Source organism: Cynocephalus volans, chromosome X, assembly GCF_027409185.1.
Source record: "Cynocephalus volans isolate mCynVol1 chromosome X, mCynVol1.pri, whole genome shotgun sequence".
Classification (NCBI taxonomy): Eukaryota; Metazoa; Chordata; class Mammalia; order Dermoptera; family Cynocephalidae; genus Cynocephalus; species Cynocephalus volans.
Window position 1 is genome coordinate 159799963 of NC_084478.1, and position 20541 is coordinate 159820503.

Here is a 20541-nt window from a genome sequence, read left to right on the forward strand (position 1 = left end):
ATTCACACATGACTTTTTTTTCTAGTTTTATCATTTCACTTAAGGCAAAGATATTTAAGGGTTCTGGTTGTATTGTGGAATTTAATTTCTAATATTCTATGTCACAAGAGGAAAGGTCTTCTAAATTTTTCCTCTGTGGATGTTAAGCTAAATTTTCTTAATCCCTATGACCTGTGTTTGAATTAGATGTCTCCACTTACCCTGGGGAGTATCTGCTGTGCCAACTTGTGCACTTATCTCTCTGGCTTTTGGTTCTCTTTTTATTTATAGCACCTTGTGTTTTCACTTTTTCTTCTTTGCAAGCTAAGCTCTGAATATTTTTCTTACATTTTATCTGGCATGCTTTTTAAATAGAAGAGTCCTCAAGCATTTTAGCTTAATTCACCATGATATTGGAACTGGAAGTCCCAGGGTGAACTGTAACAAAAGCTTTTTCAGAATCTATGAGAGAAATGGATGGGTTTTTTCTTTTCTTTTCTTTTCTTTCTTTCTTTTTTTTTTTTTTTGATAATGTAGCATCTTACATCTGAAAATGTGTCTATGTTGAGAAATCTTTGAGTTACCAGTATAAACCCTGTTTGATTACAATTCATAACAGTTTTAACACATTGATTGATTCTCTTTACAAATATATTATTAATAATTCATTAAATTGGTTACATAAGCTTGGGCTATATGCTTTATTTTCAAACAATACTTTTCTGATTATTTCTATAGGTCTATAGTGACCTCAATAATTACTTAGCTTTTTTAAATAACAGCTTTATTGAGATATAGTTCACATACCATACAATTCACAGATTAAAAGTTTCAACTCAATAATTTTTGGTATGTGGACAGAGTTGTGCAGCCATTATTCAAATAACTTTAGAGAGTTTTCATTGCCTCAAAGAGAAACTTCATATCAATTAACAGTCACTCCTAATTCCTCTGATCCCTTCTTGCGTCCCTCAGACCACGATAACAACCACTCTACCTTTTATATCTACAAATTTGAATATTCTAGACATTTTACATGAAGGGAATCATACAACATGCGACCTTTTGTTTCTGGCTTCACTCATTTAGTATAATGTTTTCAAGCGGCATCTGTATTGTAGCAGTATTGAGACAGGAGGTGCTCAGTTTCCCTGGGCTCAGGTTACAGGACACACCTCTGGTTTACAACCCATTCCCAAAGGTTTCAGGCCTCTCCTCTAGGCCCTCCCCTAGAAGAAGGTTACTGTTGCTAATTAAACCTATTTTGGGTAACTACAAGGGGAAAAATGAAACCACAAGGGGTGGAGTTATGCAAATCCAGCAGCTGAGTATGCTCAGTAAAAGGAAGTTATACAAGCTTATATGACCCCAGTGACTGAGCATGCTCAGTGGAAGAGTTTATCCTTTGAATGACCTTCCCCTAGCGGTGCCAAAGAGCACAGAATATTCCTGAATGTGTCTGGTACATGTGATAAGATTTGACCAATGAACATGCTCCAAAAAGAGATGAAGTGAGCATGTGCAAGATAATGTTACATAACTGGGAACCAACCCCTTAAGTGAATATTCATTAGATAGTGAAACTACAAAAGCCAAATCCCAGCAAAAGGTGGGGTTGTTCCTCACTTTCCTGGGTCTGGCCTGCACTTCACCAACCGAGGTCAATATGCTTTACTTTTGTGTTAAACTTACTTTTAGCAGGTGGCTCCTTACTCTCTTGTGCCAGCCTGCATTCTGTACTTCTTTTGTGTAAAACATCGTATGGGTCCCACTCAGTCTCTGGAGCTAGGGGGCACTCTCTCTGTGGAACCTATACCTCTTGTCTGTTATGTTAAAACTGTTCTCACTTTCTACTGTGACTCTGCTCTTGTATTCCTTCCTGTGATGGAATCAAGAAGCTGATAAAAGGATGGGGGGGTTGAGGCCTGCTATTAGGCCCACCTGGACCCTACCTCTGACATTAGTATCAGTACTCTATTCCACTGTAGTGCTAAAAATATTCCACTGTATAGATATACCAAATTTTGTTTATCTATTCATTACTTGATGGACATTTCTGGCATTTTCACTGTTTGGTTGTTATAAAAAATGCTACTATGATCATTCATGTACACGTTGATGTGTGGACATACATTCTTATTTCCCATGGCTTCTACTTTATCCACAATGTGGCCAACACTTGTTAATATTTGTCCTTTTTTAGTATAGTCATCCTAGTCAGTAAAAAGTGGTGTCTCATTGTGGTTTGCATTTGCATTTCCCTCATGGCTTATAATGTGGAGCATCACTTATGTGCTACTGGCTATTTGTACATGTTCTTTGAAAAAGTGCCTGTTCATATCCTTTGACTATATTTTAATTGGGTTATTTGTCTTCTTATTATCAAGTTTTTGAAGTTTTAAATATATATATATTTATACACACACACACACACACACACACACTAAATATGTTCCATATCAGATGTATAAATTGCAAATATTTTCTTCCACTCTGTGGTCTGGGGTTTCACTTTCTTGATAATGTCCTTTGAGGAACAAACATTCTCATTTTTTATATCAATTTACCTATTTTTTTCTCTTCCATTTTATTTTAATGTCATATAAAACTATTATCTTAATAGAGGTCACAAATGTTTAAACCAATTTTTCTCTAAGACTTTGCCTCTAAGAGTTTTATAGATTTAGCTTTTATAGTTAGGTTCTTGATCTATTTTGAGATAATTTTTATATAGTTTGAGATAGATTTTTGACATAACTCACTTAAATGTGAATATCCAGTAGTCCCAGTACTACTTATTAAAAAAAAGCTATTTTTTCTCCATTGAATTGTCTTGGCACCCTGACCAAAAATCAATTGACTGTAAATAGGAGAGCCTGTTTCCAGATTTTTTAATATATTTCATAAACTTATATGTCTGTTGTGGGGAAAATAAGATAATTTAGTCAGGCTCCCTCAACATTTCTTGTAAACAAGTTGTGTGTTGGTGGAGTTAGTGAACATGTGCACCAATGTATATTTTTAGTTAATTGTTTTTGTGTGTTTTTGTGAAGCAGTCTGGCCAGCAGAGAGCTTGCATCTAAAAATAGAACATGTTTATTCTGCTGGCAGCTGCTTAGTTTTTCTTTGGATATTGCTGGTAGCAGTTGAGTTTCTGAGTTTCTTAGATGTGTGTGTGCTTAATAAAGACTATTCCTACTTCAGCAAGCACTCCAAGAACCATTTTGTCCAGTTACCTAGCTCATAGACCTGTGTGTGAAGGTTTTGTGAATGGGCTGGAGGGGTCTGTAAGCTCCAGACCCCAGCTCTAGCTCTACTTCTAACCTCATTCCAGTACCATACTGTCTTGATTATCATAGATTTATGATAAGTTTTGAGATCAAGAACTCTGAGTCCTCCACCTTTGTTTTTTTCAAGATGGTTTTGCCTATTCTGGGTCTCTTGCCTTTCTCTATGAATTTTAGCATTCATGTTTAAATTTCTGCAAAAAAAAAGCTTCTGTAATTTTCACAAGATTTTTACTGAATCTGTAGATCTCTCGGTGGAGTATTGACATTTTAACAATGTTAAGTCTTCCAGTCCAAGAACAAGAGATGTCATCCCATTTATTTAGGTCTTATGCAATTTGTATCAACAATATTTTGTATTTTTTAAAGTATAAGTTTTGAACTTTTCTTGTTAAAATTTATTCATAATCATTTTATTATTTTAATAAACTTATGAGTGAATTTTTTCTTAATTTCAGGTTCAGATTGCACATTTCAAGTGTGTACAAATAAAATGACTTGTGTATGTTGACTTTATATCCTGTAACCTTACTGAACTCATTTACTAGTTTTCATAGCCTTTATTTTAATAGGCTACCATTAGAGCAGTATTAGAGAAAACAGGAAAATTGCACAGAAATTACAGAATGTCCATATGCTTCCTCTCTCCTGCATGCATAAAGTTTCTCCTATTATTAACATCTTGTATTAGTGTGGTATATTTGTCAAATCACACCATCGATCAACTAGCTAAAAAGTTCATAGTTTAAGTTAGAGTACACCCTTTGTTGTTTTTATCTCATAGCTTTTTCTTGGCCGATTTCTTAAGATTCTTATGTACAAAATCATATTATGTACAAGCAAAAAGGTTTATTTCTTACATTCCAATCTACATGTCTTTTATTTCATTGTCTTGCCTAATTACCCTGGCTAAAATCTTTTGTATAATGTTGAATAGAATTGGTTGGAATGGACCGTATTTTTTGTTTTTTATCTTAGGGAGAAAGAAATCAGTCTACTTAACATCACTATTAATTATGATGTTAGCTGTGGGTTCTTCACAGAAGCCGTTTATCAGGTTGAGGATGTTTCCTTCTATTCCTAGTTTGTTAAGCATTTCGTTTTTTCTTTCCACAAAAAAGGTGTTGAATTTTGCCAAAATTCACTTTTTCTGCATCTATTGATATGTTCTTATGTTTTTTTTTGTCTTTTATTCAATTTAAATGATATATTAAATTAAACTATTTTCGTTGTTAAACCAACCTTACAGACCTGAGACAAATTCCACTTGGTAATGTGTATCCTTTTTATATAATGCTAAATTTGGTTGACTGGTATTTTTGAGGTTTATTTTGTTCTATACTCATAATATATACCAGTTTTCTTTCCTGTGACATCTTAGCCTGGTTTTGATATCAAGGTGATATAGGTCTCATAGAATGAGTTGAGAGGTGCTCTATCTTTTTCTACTTTATAAATTGTATTTTATTCATTCTATTCTATTATTTATTTATTCTATTTTTATATTTTATCTGTTTTATATCAGTTTTTAATAACAAAGTGATTATTTGTGTACTAAAATTTTAACAAAGTTAACCATATTATTTTCTAGGTCTTAATTTGTTTTTAGGTCTTTGTATATTTTTTAATATATAGAGTAAACCAAGCAAGCACATTATAAAACAAAAATTCAAATACAAAAGTACAAAAGTAATTCTATTTTCCTTTAAATTTCACATTCCCCTATCTTTTCCCAGAGATACAATCTCTTTTATAAAATTTTTGCTTCCGTCTGGATATAACAAAAGTATAAAAACATATTTTGGCACAGATCATCTAATCCGTAAGAGTGCAAAGTACATAATTTTCACTAGATTCATCCTCATTGTGATTTGTTTCTCAATGTGCTTTGAAACTCTCTAATGTGGGCTTGTCATCATTGAGCATTAATCAATATGTAGAATTCAATTGTTATCTGTGCCGTCAAATTGTTGCTATAGATTCTTTTCTCATTTGCATTGGTTGTTTTGGCTTATAGTTTAATTGGTCTCATACCACTTTAATACTAATTTTAACAAGGTCTGATATGTTGATATATTTTATATTTATCTACACTAACTTTCTTTAGATTAGAGCTTACACAATATATCTTTTCCATCCTTTTTCTTTCAAAAATTCCATGTTATTGCAGCTAGTATTTATCCCTTTTAAACAGCATCAGTTTTATTTTTTATTTATTCTGAAAATATTTGCATTTTAATTGGAGTGTTTAGTATATTTAAATTGAAAACAATTACTGAGGTAGGTAGGTTCAAGTCGACCATTTTGCTACTTATTTTCTTATTCCCCATCTGGTTTTGGAACGTTTATTTCTTTTCAATTAATCATACATTCTTATACATTTTTTTTCTCATATTGAGTTTGTAATGTATTATTTTATTAATATTTTATTAGCATCTTTATCTTACAGTAGGCATCCTTAGCTATCAAAATATACCCTCTTTTAATACTTCTATTTATACAAAAATGTAAGAATCTTAAAAAGGCATATAAAACTAATTACTCCCTTTACATGCCTTCTCTGATCTTTGCCATATATTTACATATATATTTATTATAAACCTCACAAGGCATCATTTTATGTTAATAGTATTATTTTATAATTATTCACATATTAATACTTCTAATGATCATTTTTTTCTGTGGTTCTCTTTTCCATGTGGTATAATTAATTCTAGTTTGAATAATTCACTAAGGTTTTTATTTTTAAGCAGTTCTATTGTTGATGAATTCTCTCAACTTTTTTTTTTTTTTGCTTGAAAATGACTTATTTAACCTCCAATTTTGAAGGATATTTTCATTGGAGATAATACCATAGGTTGGTAAGTCTCTTTGTTTGTTAGCATTCTATTTCATTTAGCATGTTGACAATGCCTTTCCATTATCTTCTGGCTTTGCTTTCTTTTTGGAGAAAATCTAGCTGTTAGTAATACTGATGCTCATTTGAAAGTAACCTTATACAATTTCTTTCCTAGCTATTTAAAATATTTTGTTTGGCTTTGACTTTAGCTTTTAGAAATTTGACTATGTGCACAGGTATTGTTCTCTATATTTATTCTGCTGGGGTTCAGTGAGATTCTTGAATCTGTGAGTTGAATTCTTTCAATTTTTTGTACTATATCTTCAAATATTGCATCTGTTCCATTTTCTTTCTCATAAGATGATTTTAATTTGCTCAGTTTTTTTGTGCTATGTCCATTTATTTTAAAATTATTTTTAGCCTGTGCTTTATGTTGACTATTTTACATTCACATCTTTTGTTTCTCACTCATTTGTCTCCCTCTGTGTCTTATCCACTATTGAACATATCCTATACTCTTATCACCTGAGTTAGATATCACATATTTTTTATCTCTAGAATATTAATGTGGCTCTTTCTCATATATTCCAATTTTTTTGTTTCCCATAGTTTTCACTGTTTTATTTAATATTTTTATAATTTTCTTTTATACAGAAACTATTAATTTTAAAGTCTGTGTTGTAACACAACTATCTTAATGTGCTGTAGGTCTTTTTCCACTATCTATTTATATTGCCCTCCTTATTGGGTCCACAGACATCTAATATTTTCATAATACCTTCCTAGTGGGAGTATAGATTGGTACAGCTGTTCTAGAAAGTAATGTGGCATAAAGAATCAAGTAACATGTCAATAAGAATGTTTAAAATTTTTATATGCTTTAATCTACTAAACACATTTCTAGGAATATGATTTATGAAAATCACCAGATGTATAAAAAAATTTGAGTACATGTATTTTCACCACACTGCTGTTAATATAAGTAAAAATTAGAAAGCAATCTAAATGATCAGTAAAAAATCAATAAAAACATTATAGTCTATTATTGTGATCTGTCATTGGGTGGTCATAAAAATCTTATTTTCAGTGATTATCATAAGACAAATGAAAGCTTGTGTTAACAAGTTATGCAAAGCATCATGATATAAACTGTCTGACTGCATATGTATTTATCTACAACTATATATCAGCTAGGTCACTCTGTCTTTTTAGTTTAGTATAAAAAGAAATTGATTTTTAGCCATTTTCACATGTTTTGTGGAAAGTGCAAAGACCTCTTTACAATTATCAGGGATTACTAGGGACTAGGGTTTTTATCTGACATATATGATTCTAACATCTGTATCCTATTGATATCTGAATATTATTTGCATCTTACTGCCTGTGGATATTTTTTCCATGTGCTACACACCACTGGAATAAAATATATTAACATTTATCACTAGATTTGTTTAGATTTTAAAATATTAAATTATTTTTATTTTATTCATCATTAATTTCAATATGTACACAATGACACTATCATATTTTAAACAAACAAACAAAAAAGAACAAAGAAATATTGAAGAGAACTATGAAGACTACACTAAATTAAAAATATTTACTAGTTTATACTTTTAGTCATATTAATCTGAGAATCAAATTAATGGTTCATATGGCCAACGAGACAGATCAATTAGAAACAATTAATTTAGTAGCAAAATTTAAACAAACATGCCCAATCAGTTAGCCAGATATGGATTCTGAAAGCTCACATGCACCCAAAATCTTTATCATTTAAACAAGCACAGAAAGTGAGGATAAGCACATATGTATACACTTACACACATATCTTTCATCAATTAATCAGTCACAATCAGTGTAATATATACACACCTCATACATTTTCCATGATAAATACTAAAACCACACATATATAAATGCACACATGAACTTTCTCTGGTACATTTGCCTACATAGCTGTTATCATCTGCACTAAAGAGATTTCTTAAGCATTTCATATATCCCAATCAGAGGTATAACATTTTATTGATTATGTAGTTTTATTTTTAATCATAAAGTAAAATGACCATCTACAAATAGTCCCACAGGGATGCAAGTAAGAGTATCTAGAATTAAGTGGGTCTGTGAGAAAACATACCATAGACTCTTTTTGTAGATAATTAAGTATTGAAATATTCTTTGGAGGTCAAAGCACCAAAATTGTTTTTATTTAATAAAACGATGTGAAAACAACAGTAAATTAGGAAACATATATAGTGTAACTAAGTATTTCCCAAGCCAAAATATTTAAATAAATAAATGATATATCATTTTGAAGGGAAATATTTCAACAGAGTTGCCTGTGTTTAACTTTTGCCAAATGAAATGACATTTCCCACATTTTCTTTTAATGGAGAGAGAGATGGGATGAGTAATGTCAGATCTGCAGAAAAATTTAGATTTTTTGGCCTCTCTCAAGTCAGAAAAGCAGTTGTCTTCTATTGAAACCAGATGCCCAGAAACTTAAACAATGACATTAAAATTTTCTCAACTGATGTTATAAGTTTGTACAAACAATGTAGAGTAAGATAATAAAATATGTAAAACAAGTATTTGCTATTCCTGACTATATATACTAGGCAATTTTAGATGTTCTTTGTGTGACATTTAATTTTACAATAACCCTACAATTAAGATACTCTATTATCCAAATTTCATGGTAAGAATGAGTTCAGTAAGGTTGCAAGATACAAAATCAATATACAAAAATCAGTATCATTTTTATACTCCAACAACAAACTAGAAGAAAAAGAGATCAAGAAAGCAAACCCATTTACAGTAGTCACCAAAAAAATAAAATACCTAAGAATAAATCTAACCAAAGAGGTGAAAGATCTCTACAATGAGAAATGCAAATCACTACTGAAAGAAATTGAAGAAGACACTAAAAGATGGAAAGACATTCCTTGTTCATGAATTGGAAGAATCAATGTAGTAAAAATGTCTATACTACCCAAAGCCATCTACAGATTCAATGTGTATCCCATCAAAATAACAATGACATTCTTCACAGAGACAGAAAAAGCAATCCTAACATTCACATGGAACAACAAAAGACCCTGAATAGCTAAAGCAATCTAGAGCAAAAAAAAGTAAAGCCGGAGGCATTGCACTTCCAAATTCAAACTATATTACAAATCTATAGTAACAAAAAAAGCATGGTCCTAGCATATAAATAGACACATCAACCAATGGAACAGAATAGAGAACCCAGAAATAAACTGACATATTAACAGCCAAATGATCTTCAACAAGGGCACCAAGAACATACCTTGGGGAAAAGACAGCTTCTTCAATAAATGGTGATGAGAAAACTGGATATCCATTTGTAGAAGAATGAAACTTGATCTGTACCTCTCATACCAAAATGAACTCAAAATGGATTAGACTTATACATAAGGCCTGGAACTTTAAAACTCTTAGAAGAAAACATAGTGGAAACACTCCAGGATTTTGAACTGGGCAATGACTTTATGAATAACACCCCAAAAGCACAGGCAACAAAAGAAAAAATAAACAAATGGGATTATATCAAACTAAAAACTTCTGTATAGTAAAGGAAACAATCAACAGCATGAAAAGACATCCTACGGAATGGGAGAAAATATTTACAAACTGTGCATCTGACAAGGACTTAACAACCAGAATATATAAAGAGCTGAGATAATTAAAAAAAAAAAAAAAGAAAAACAAATAATCCAATTAACAAATGGGGAAAGGAGCTGAATAGATATTTTTCAAAGGAAGATATACAAATGGCCAACAGGTATATCAAGAAATGCTCAGTATCACTAATCATCAGGGAAATGCAAATCAAAACCACTTCGAGATATCACCTCACCCCAATCAGACTGGCTATTATAAAAAAGAAAGGAACTAACAATTTCTGGTGTGGATGTGGAGAAAGAGGAACCGTTCTGCATGGTTGGTGGGACTTAGTGTAAATTAGTACAGCCACTATGCAGAACAGTATGGAGTTTCCTTAAACAACTACAGATAGAACTTTCATATGATTCAGCAATCCCACTCCTGGGGATATATCCAGTGGACTGGAAAACATCAGGTCAAAGGGATACCTGCACTCTCATGTTTATTGCGGCTCTGTTTACAATAGCCAGGTGGTGGAACCAATCTAAATGTTCATTGATGGATGACTGGATAAGGAAACTGTGGTGTATATATATATGCAATGGAATACTACTCACCCATAAAAAAGAGTGAAATTCTACGATTTGCAACAACATGGATGAGCCTGGAGAAAATCATCCTAAGTGAAATGACCCAGGTACAGAAAGAGAAATGCCATATGTTCTCACTCATAGCTGGGAGCTGAATCCATAAATAAGCAAATGAACAATAAAGAGAGACAGAGAGAAAGAAAGAAACAATAAGCACAGTAATACATTGAACTTTTAGAAAGTTAGAGGTGGAAAAGGGGAGGGGAAGGGAAGGGCAGAGGGAGAGGACTAATTAATTGGTCAACAGACAAAAAAGAATGATTGGTATTGTACTGATGAATAAGCTAACTATCCGGACCTAACCATCACACATTGTACACAATTATTGAGAATCAATGTTGTACCCCACATGTATGTATGATAAATTATCTAAAAAATTTTTAAAAACATGCAAATTTCATGGTAAGAAAATGGAGGCTTATGAAGGTTTAATTGCTTTTCCAAAATCACAAAGCTAACACGACAAAGTTAAAATTTAAAACCAGGTATATCTGACCCCAAAAGTTTTCTTTTGCTGCTATAGAAATCTGCCTCTAACACAGTAAGATACCACAGAATTATCCATGTTACTATTTTGTTACTAACCATAAACACAAAGGGGTGGGGCATATAAACACATTCAAACTACACCCAATACCCTAAAGCACACTTAACTCACATACACAAACTCTATTTTTTTTTTTTACATTTCACCTTCTTTTCTCTCCATCCCATCGTTTTGGAAAATAGATGATATATCTTTAGGAAGATTGAACAGAGAAAAAGACAGAAAGAGATTCGCATACTATTAGGAAGAGTCTAGATTAGTTAAATTCTACTTTATCCTTCCATCCTTGAAGGCATCTCCTCCACAATACCCCTGATGCATGGGTATTCAGCATCGGAATGAACACTTCCTGTGACTTCATGCAGCAACCTGTGCACTAATAAGAAGTTATTTCTTATACTGAGTAAAATTTTTCTTCCCTGTTACTCTCACCCCTTCATGCTAGTTATGCCCTCTGGCCCTACAGGAAAAAGTTTATTCCCTCTGCCAAATGACAGCTCTTCAAATATTTTAAGACAACCGCCATGTCTCCCCTTAGTCTTCTCAGCCCCCGGCTAAACACCCACAGAAGATTACACTATAGCATTAATATCTCCACCTTGCATTTTCTACACTCCCACGTCTTCTCCTTTGTTACTTCTCTCTAAAACAGTGGGAACAATGAGAACTTATGGCATATATGAACCAAATTATATAATCTCAATCTTCTCCTACTTTACTCCCCCACATAGCTTCTTTGCAGACCTTTCAGGTAGTGGAGTGCCATAGGATTTTCAGGAAAGAAATAATTCAGTTATCATTCTTAAACCAACAAGGTTTTTTGTTTGTTTGTTTGTTTGTTTGTTTAACCCTAAAAGTCACAGATATGTAAAAGGCAAGCACATTCTAGGATTCATCATTCCCATTGGAGGTACTCACAGTAGCAAAAAATAAACATATTAAAAATACTTGATTTTTTAAAACTATAATAAATTTACAAAATTTACAGGAGCAGTTACAATAACAGTAATGAGCAATGTTGCTACAATTACATTTTAAAATCAGATTTGTGTTTGAATTACAGCTATGTCATTTATTAGTTGTGTGTTCCTATACAATTTACAAATACACTTTATGTCACAATTTTTTTTAAAAAGAGAAAATAATTCTTAATTCACATGTCTATTGTAAAGATGAGGAAAAATGCCTATGAATAAAATATTGGAACAAGTTCACTTTATTTGAAAGCATGCAAATAAAAGTATTGGAATAAGCAAATGAATGGCTTATTCATCTTAAAGGTTTAGGTCAAATATACAACACAAAGACTATTCAGCAAAGGGAAGAACTTTAATCATGTCAGAATGAAGAGCTTCTGAGTTCCCTGACAGCCAATCAAATGTGTTTATTTCATTCAACATGATGAATTTAATCCACATATTAACCTCTGATTTCAATAGAAATTCCACTAAAACGACAGCAAAATATTTAAAGGCATAAATCTGTAAGGTCAAAGAAGAGAAAAAAAATGACAGCTGACAAAAAATGGAAGACAATTTTAGAAGCTGGAGGGCAGATAGACAAGTTGAAATTGACTTAGCAGTCCAGAGAAAGTTAAAAATCTGTAGGAAAAAAAGGCCAACAAGAAAACCAATCTATGTTTTAGCACCCCAGAGACTTAGGAATTGCAGATATCAGTTGCCTCCAAAGACAGGGATGTGAATAAAAATAGAATTAGTTTTTAACTGCTCCTTTCATACTTTGCATGGAAATCTACTCAGTTAAATATCAAAGTTGATCACTTACAAATTCTACTTTCCACAAGAGTAGAGCATAATTTAGCTAAGTTGTCTGTCACTTTATAAAATGGATCAGCCTTCTTCCAGATTCCACTAACATGGTCCTCATTTCCATCTGAGACATCACCAGTAGGGCTTTTAACATTCATATATCTAACGACATTCTGTTCATGATGATATATATGTGTTCTCTAAGATAACAGAAGCTTTCTCTACAATTGTCCTCGTTTTTCTGAGTGAGTCTTTACCAGAATCACCTTTAACCTGTAATGGTTGATTCTATGTGTGAACTTGACTTGGCCATGGAGTGCTCAGATATTTGGCTAAACATTATTTTAGGTGTGTCTGGGGAGGTGTTTCTGGATTAGATTAACGTTTGAGTTGGTTGGTGTTTACCAGAGGCTGGAGGAGGGGTTTGGATTATAAAAAGTATGATGTTAATCATAGGGTACAATGTTTCAGTTAGACAAAAGGAATAAGCTTTAGTGATCTATTGCACAATGTAAGGACTATAATAAGTAATAATAAATTAAGTTGCTAAAAAAGTGAATCTTAAATGTTTTCGCCACAAAAAATGATGAGTATGTGAGATGACGAATTCATTAATTACATTGATTTAATCAATCTGCATTGGCAATTTATCAAAATATCATATTGTATCCCATAAATATACACAGTTATTTGTCAATTAAAAATAAAATAAATATATCATTAAGAAAAAAGATTTCAATCAGCAGACTGAGTAAAGCAGCTGGTCCTGACTAATGTGAGTAGGCTTCATTCAATTAAGTGAAGACCTGAATAGACCAAAAGCGCTGATGAAAAGGGAATTTTTCCTGCCTAACTGATTGAGCTGGACCATTGTTCTTTTCTGGCCTTTGGATTCAGACTGACATACCAGTTCTTATTGGGTCTCAAGCCTTCCAGCTTTCAAGTGCAACTTATACCATAGGTTCTCTTCCTTCTTAGGCCTTCAATCTCATACTGGAACTACACTTTGTTCTCTGGTCTCCTGGATCTCAGCTTGCTGAAAGTGAATTTTGAGACTTCTCAGCCTTCATAATCAGGTGAGTAAACTTCTGAGTTTAATGTTTGTATGTATGCATACATTCTCCTATTGTTTCTGTTTTTGTGGAGAACCCTGATAAATACAATCGATATGTCTATCAACAATCCTTTAAGATAACTTATACTCACATGTGCTTCAAAAAGCTTCCAGGCTCTACCCATTATCATATTCCAGAGCTATTTCCACATTTTTAGGTATTTGTTATAGCAGCACCCCATTTCCTGGCATGAAAATTGGTTTTAATTTCCTAACACAGTTCACAACCTGAGTGTTTCAAAACAACAGATGTTTATTGTCTCAAAATTCTGGAGACTAGAGGTCTAAAACCAAAATGTCAACAGGGTTGATTCCTTTTGAGAGCTATGAGGGAAAATATTTTCAGTGCTTTCTCTAGGCTTCTGGTAGTGGCAAATAATCCTCCATATTTGTTGTCATATAGAAGCATCATTTCAATTCTGCCTCTATTTTCACATGGAAGTCTTCCTGTATCTCTGTCTTCACATGGCTATCTTCTTAGAAGAACACCAGTCATATTAGATTAGGGGCTCAACCTAGTCCAGAATGACCTCATTTTAACTTAACTACATCTTCAACAATCTTATTCCTAATAAGATCATGTTCAGAAGTATTAGAGGCTAGGACTTCAACATATCTTTTCTGAGAAACTGGAATAAATTCATAAAACTATTGAAACTAAATTGATATTAACTCTAGTTAGGTTGTCATAAATTAAGATTTTAATTGCAATTCCCAAGGCCACCACTGAAAAGATAATTTAAAAATGTAGAGTAAAACTAACAAAAAGGAAATCAAACTGATATAATAAAAAATATCTATTGAACACACAAGAAGGGAGTAATGGAGGAATTGAAAGAAAAATATAAGATTTATAGAATAAAAATATAAAAATGGCAGAAGTAAGTCCATTCTTGTCAGTAAATGCATTGAATGTAAATGGTTTAAACTCCCTCAATTAAAAATTCTAATTTCTAATACGAATTCTTCCAATCTCTAATTGGAAGAATGTAGAGAAAATAATAATGATTCAGTTATATATTGTCTACAAAAGACTGACTTGAGATCCAAAGAAATTAATAGGTTGACTACAGAAAGATAGATAAAATATTCATAAAACAATAACCTCCCGAAAAAAGATTGAGTGGCTACACTAATATCAGACAATATACACTTACAGACAGTAATAGCTACAATAGGCAAGAAGCTATTTAAATAATGATAAAAGAGTCATTCTATCATGATCTATTAAGAAGATATAACTTTCATAAACATTTGTGCACCTAACAATAAAGCCACAATATATATAAAGCAAAAACTGATAGCTGCAGGGAGAAATAGCTATTTAAAAAATAATGGTTAGAGACCTCATGCCCTCTTATAATGATGCATAAAACAATTAGACAGAAGATAAGCAAGAACATAAAGAACTTCCTTAACATTTTAACCTAAATAAACATACAGATAATACTGCGCCCAGCAACAGAAAGTACACATTTATCCTCAAGTGCACATAGAAAAATCTCCAAGGTATACCACATGTTTGACCACAAAGCAAGACTCAATAAATTTTGAAAGATTTAAATCATGTAATGTATTTTCTCCAACAATAATGAAATGAAACCAGTAATAAATAAAAATTGGAAAATTCACGAACATAGGGAAATTAAACAAAACAATTCTTGTATTAGTCCATTTCTGTTGCTTAAAACAGAAATACTTGAAACTAGGTAAAAGAAACAATATTTTCTGCTTACAGTTTCAGATACTAGGAAGCTCAAAGTCCAGGGAACACATCTCATGAGAGACTTGTTCTTGGTGGTGACATTATAGTGATGCAGAAAATCACATGCAAAATATGGCTGGAGCATAAAGAGAGTTCACTCCTCAGTGGCTCTCCATTTAAAGCCCTCAGATCAATGCCTATCAACTTATTAATCCATTTACTAGGGCATGGTCCTCACAATCAAGACCCCACCTTTCAAGTAACGTAATAGCATTTCCCATCCTCTTAACACTGTCACAGTGAGGGTTAACTTTCTAATACATGATATTTGGGGGGCACAATTCCTTCCAAAGCATTCTGCCCCTGGCCTACAAAGTTCATGTTCTTCTTACAGGTAAATACATTCATTTCATCCCCAAAGTCTTAACTTGTTTCAACTCAAAAGTCCAAAGTCTAAGGTCCCATCTGTGAAATCAAAATAAGTAATCTACTTCCAAAATACAATGGTGGGACAATCATAGTGTACATATATCCATTCCATAAAGGAGAAATAGGACAAAAAGAAAGTGGCAACAGTTCCCAAACAAGTCCAAAACCTAGTAGGGCAGGCATCAAATCTTAAAGCTGGAGAATCATGTACCTTGACTTCATGTTCAATGTCCTTTGCATGCTGGTGTGGGCTTGTGACTCCAAGTCCTCAGGTACCTCCACTTCTACGGCTTTCCTGGCCTCTGTCTATGCTTTAGCTCTTCCAGGTTGGTGTTTCATGCTGGTAGCTCTAAAAATCTGGACTATCCATGCCAGGTCCACTGTCATGGCTCCACTAGGCATGGCATTGATAGGATTTCTCTGTTACAGCCCCAACCCCATGTTTTCTTCAGCATTGTTCTAGTGAAGCCTGTCTGCAGTGAATCCACCACTGTAGAAGATATCTTCCTGGGTCCCCAAGCTTTTCCTTATATACTTTGAAATTGGGGAGGCTCCCAAGCCTCCACAACTCTGGCATTCTTTGAGCCTACAGATTTAATACCACTTGGACATCGCCAAGGCTTCCTGCTTGTGTCTTCCAAAGCTGCAGGTCCTGCCATACCTGGGGCCACTTTAGCTACAGCTTGAGCAGCTGGGGTGCCAGTGCTAGAAGCAGCTTCCCAAGGTGGCCCTGGGCAGTGAGCCTGTCGAGGGTGCATTGGGCCTGTTCCCCAAAACCATCCTCTCTCATTAGGCCTCTGGGCCTATGATAGGAGGGATGGCCTGTAAGACTTCTGAAATGCCTTTGGGACCTTTCACCTACTCTCTTAGCTATTAGCACCGGGCTGCCTCATAGCCATGCTAATATCTTAGCAACAAGTCCTTCCATTGAACCCTTGTTTCTTCGGAAAATGCTCTCTCATTCTCTACCACACGCCCAGGTTGCAAATTTTCCAAATCGTTACACTCTGCTTCCATTTTAAATACGAACTCTTGCTTTACATGCCTTTTCTGCCATAACTCAGCATAGGCTTTTTCAAGTAGCCATGCAGCTTCCAGAATGCTTTGCTGCCTAGGAATTTCTTCCACCAAATACTCTGGTTCAGCATCTTTAAGTTTCACATTACCTAAAGTGTTGGGGCATGAACAGAATTCAGTGAAGTTCCTTGCGAGTTCTTAGTAAGGGTGATTTTTGCCCCAGTTTCCAATAAGCTCCTTCTCATTTACATCTAAGATCTTCCCAGACTATCCATTTTTCTATTGGCATTGTGGTCAACACCATTAAACCAGTTTATAAGACATTTCAAACTTTCTCTGGTTTCCTTGTCTTCCAAACTCCCACCAGCAGCTAGGCATTTTCTCACCTACTCCTCTTAAATCTTCCAGCCTCTTCCCAACACCCAGTTCCAAAGCAGCTTCCATATTTTCATGTATTTGTTATGAGTAATGCCCCACTCCCAGTACCAATCTTCTGTATTAGTTTGTCTCTGTTGCTTATAGAAAAATATTTTGAACTGGGTAATTTGTAAGAAAACAAAGTTTATTGCTCACAGTTTCAGAGGCTGAGAAGTGCAAAGTCCAGGGAACACATTTGGTGAAGGCCTTGTTCTTGGTGGTAACTCTACAGCAACACAGGGTATGGCAAGAGCAGAGAGAGAGCTAACTCCTCACTGGCTTTCATTTAAAACCCTCAAAACCATACCTATCAACTTATTAGTCCACTTACTAGGGCATGATCTTCACAATCTAATCACTGCTTCAAGGCCCCATCTTTCAATTACCATAATAGGATTTACCACCTTTTTAACACTGTCACAGTAGGTGTTAAATTTCTAATACATGGAATTTGGGGGACACAATTCAATCCACAGCCATTCTAAAGAACCAATGATTCAAAAAAGAAATCACAAGAAATATTAGAAATTCCTCTGAGATGAAAAAAATGAAAACACACCAAACCAAAACTTATGGCCAAATGCAGCAAATGTAGAACTCAGAGGGAGACTTACAGCTATAAATGCCTACATTAAAAATACAAAAAATGCCCCCTAAATTAACCTAATATTCCACATCAAGCAAGTAAGAAATATACACTCAAACTAAACCCAAATCTTTAGAAAGAAATAATAAAGACTACAGCAGAAAGATACCAATTAGATGATGATTAAACAATAAAACAAATCAACAAGAACAAAGGTGGCTTTTTGAGAAGATAATTAATGTTTACAAATCTTTACCTAGACTGACCAAGTAAAAAGTAGAGTGGATAAAAAGTAATACAAAAATAAATCAAAATGGAGACATTACTCTTGACCTTATAGAAATGTAATAGATTATAAGACACTACTATGAGCAATTGTACCCACAATAGATTAGATAACACAGAGAAAGAGAAAAAATTGCTAGAAATATACAAAATACCAAAAATGACTCAAGAAGAGCAACCTGAACAAAATAACAAGCAAAGAAATTTAATCAACAATCAAAAACCTCCTAACCAAGAAAAGATCAGGACCAAATGGCTTTACTGGTAAAGTCTACCCAAATATTTAAAAAATAATTAAGACTGAGACTTATCAAACTTTTCCAAAAAATAGAATAGGAGAAAACACTTTCTAATTTATTCTATGAGGCTAGCATCACTATGTTACCAAAACCAGTCAAAAACATGACAAGAAAAAATAAAAATAAAAACTATGGACCAATATCCCTAATAAATATAGATGTAAAAATCCTTAGTGAAATAACAGCAGCAGCAGCATATTAAAATATTATACTTGTACACCATGACCAAATGATTTAATCCAGGAACACAAGGGTGATTAACATACACAAATCAACCAACTTAATACACCATATCAATAGAATGAAAGTGAAAAATTTAATAGTTGATAATATCAAATGATAAAGAAAAATCAGTTGACAAAACTGAAGCCCCTCTCATGATAAAAAAACTCAACAAACTAAAATTAGATGAAATATTCCTCCACGTGTGTCTTAGTCTGTGCCTGTTTTGCCCTAACAAAATACCTTTTGCTAGGTAATTTATAAAGAGTGGAAATTTATTTCTCTAAATTCTGGAGGCTGGGAAGTCTAGGATTAAAACTGCACCAAATTCATTGTCTGGTGAGGACTAGGTCTCTGCTTGCAAGATGGTGCCTTGTTTCTGTTCCACCCAGTGGGTATGAATACTGTGTCATCACATGGTAAAAGGGATGGAAGGGAATGAACCCACTCCCTTAAGCCTTTTTATAAGATCCCTAATCTCATCAATGAGGTTTCTGCTCTCATGACTTAATCTCCTCTTAATCCAAGAAGGTACAAGATTTCTACTTTGAAAACTACAAAATATAATTGGAAGACATTAAAAAAAACCTACATAAATGAAAAAAAATCCCTTATTAATGGATTAAAAGACTTAAGATGGCAATAACCTATAGTCTACAAAACTATAATAATAATATATTATTGTATATAATTATATAGTATAACCTATAGATTCAATGTACTCTTTATCAAAATTCCAACTCTCTTTTTAGTGGAAATGGACAAGATGAACCTAATATTTAATGAAACTACAAGGATACCAATGAGCCAAAACAATCTTTAAAAAGAAGAAAACAGGTGGAAGACACAGCAAAATTACGTCGTAGTTTCATAAGAAAAACATATACATCAATAGGACAAAATAAAGACTACAGAAACAAACCTATACATTTATAGATTAATTACTTCTTGATAAGGGTATCCAGAACATTTAACAGGGAAAGAATAGTCTCTTAGACAGATGGTGATAGGACAAGTAAATATCCATATGCAAAAGAAATGAAGTTGGAACCTCTTTATACAAAAATGTACTCAAAATAGATTAATGACCTAATGCAAAAGCTAAAACTATAAAAATCTTAGGAGAAAAATAGGGGAAAATCTTTATGACCTTGGGTTTGGCAATGGATTCTTAGATTTGTCACCAAAAGCAGAGGAAGAAAAGTTAAAATGGTTTTCACCAAAATTAAAATCTTTTGCACATCAAGGGGCACTATCAGGAAGCTGAGAATACAACAAAGTGAATCAGATGCATTTTTGCAAATTATATATATGATAAGGGACATGTATCCAGATTATATAAAGAACTCTCACAACTTAATAATAAAAAGAGAAACAATCCAATTTAAAAATGAGCCGGAAATATTTGTCTATGGCACTGGCCAAGCTTGGTCCATCTCCACAGCTCCATGTCCTCTGCTCCAGGAGGTCCAGGTGGCTCTGCCATGGCCTCTGTCATCCTGTGACCTGCAGGTATTCAGAGATCCACAGGGAGTATGTGGGACACACTAGGAACTAGGAAATGGAATGCTAATTTGTGACAGTTGATAACTCTCTTCTGTATCCTCATATATAAACTTTGGAGATTAATGCTAAATCCTATGGGACAACCTTGGAAACACCTAGAGAAAAGCAAAGCAGAGTAAACACTTTCTAACCCATATTGTGAGCCCAACATAACCCTGCAACTGAAACTAGAAGGCAGGAGCATGAGCATGAGCAGGGTA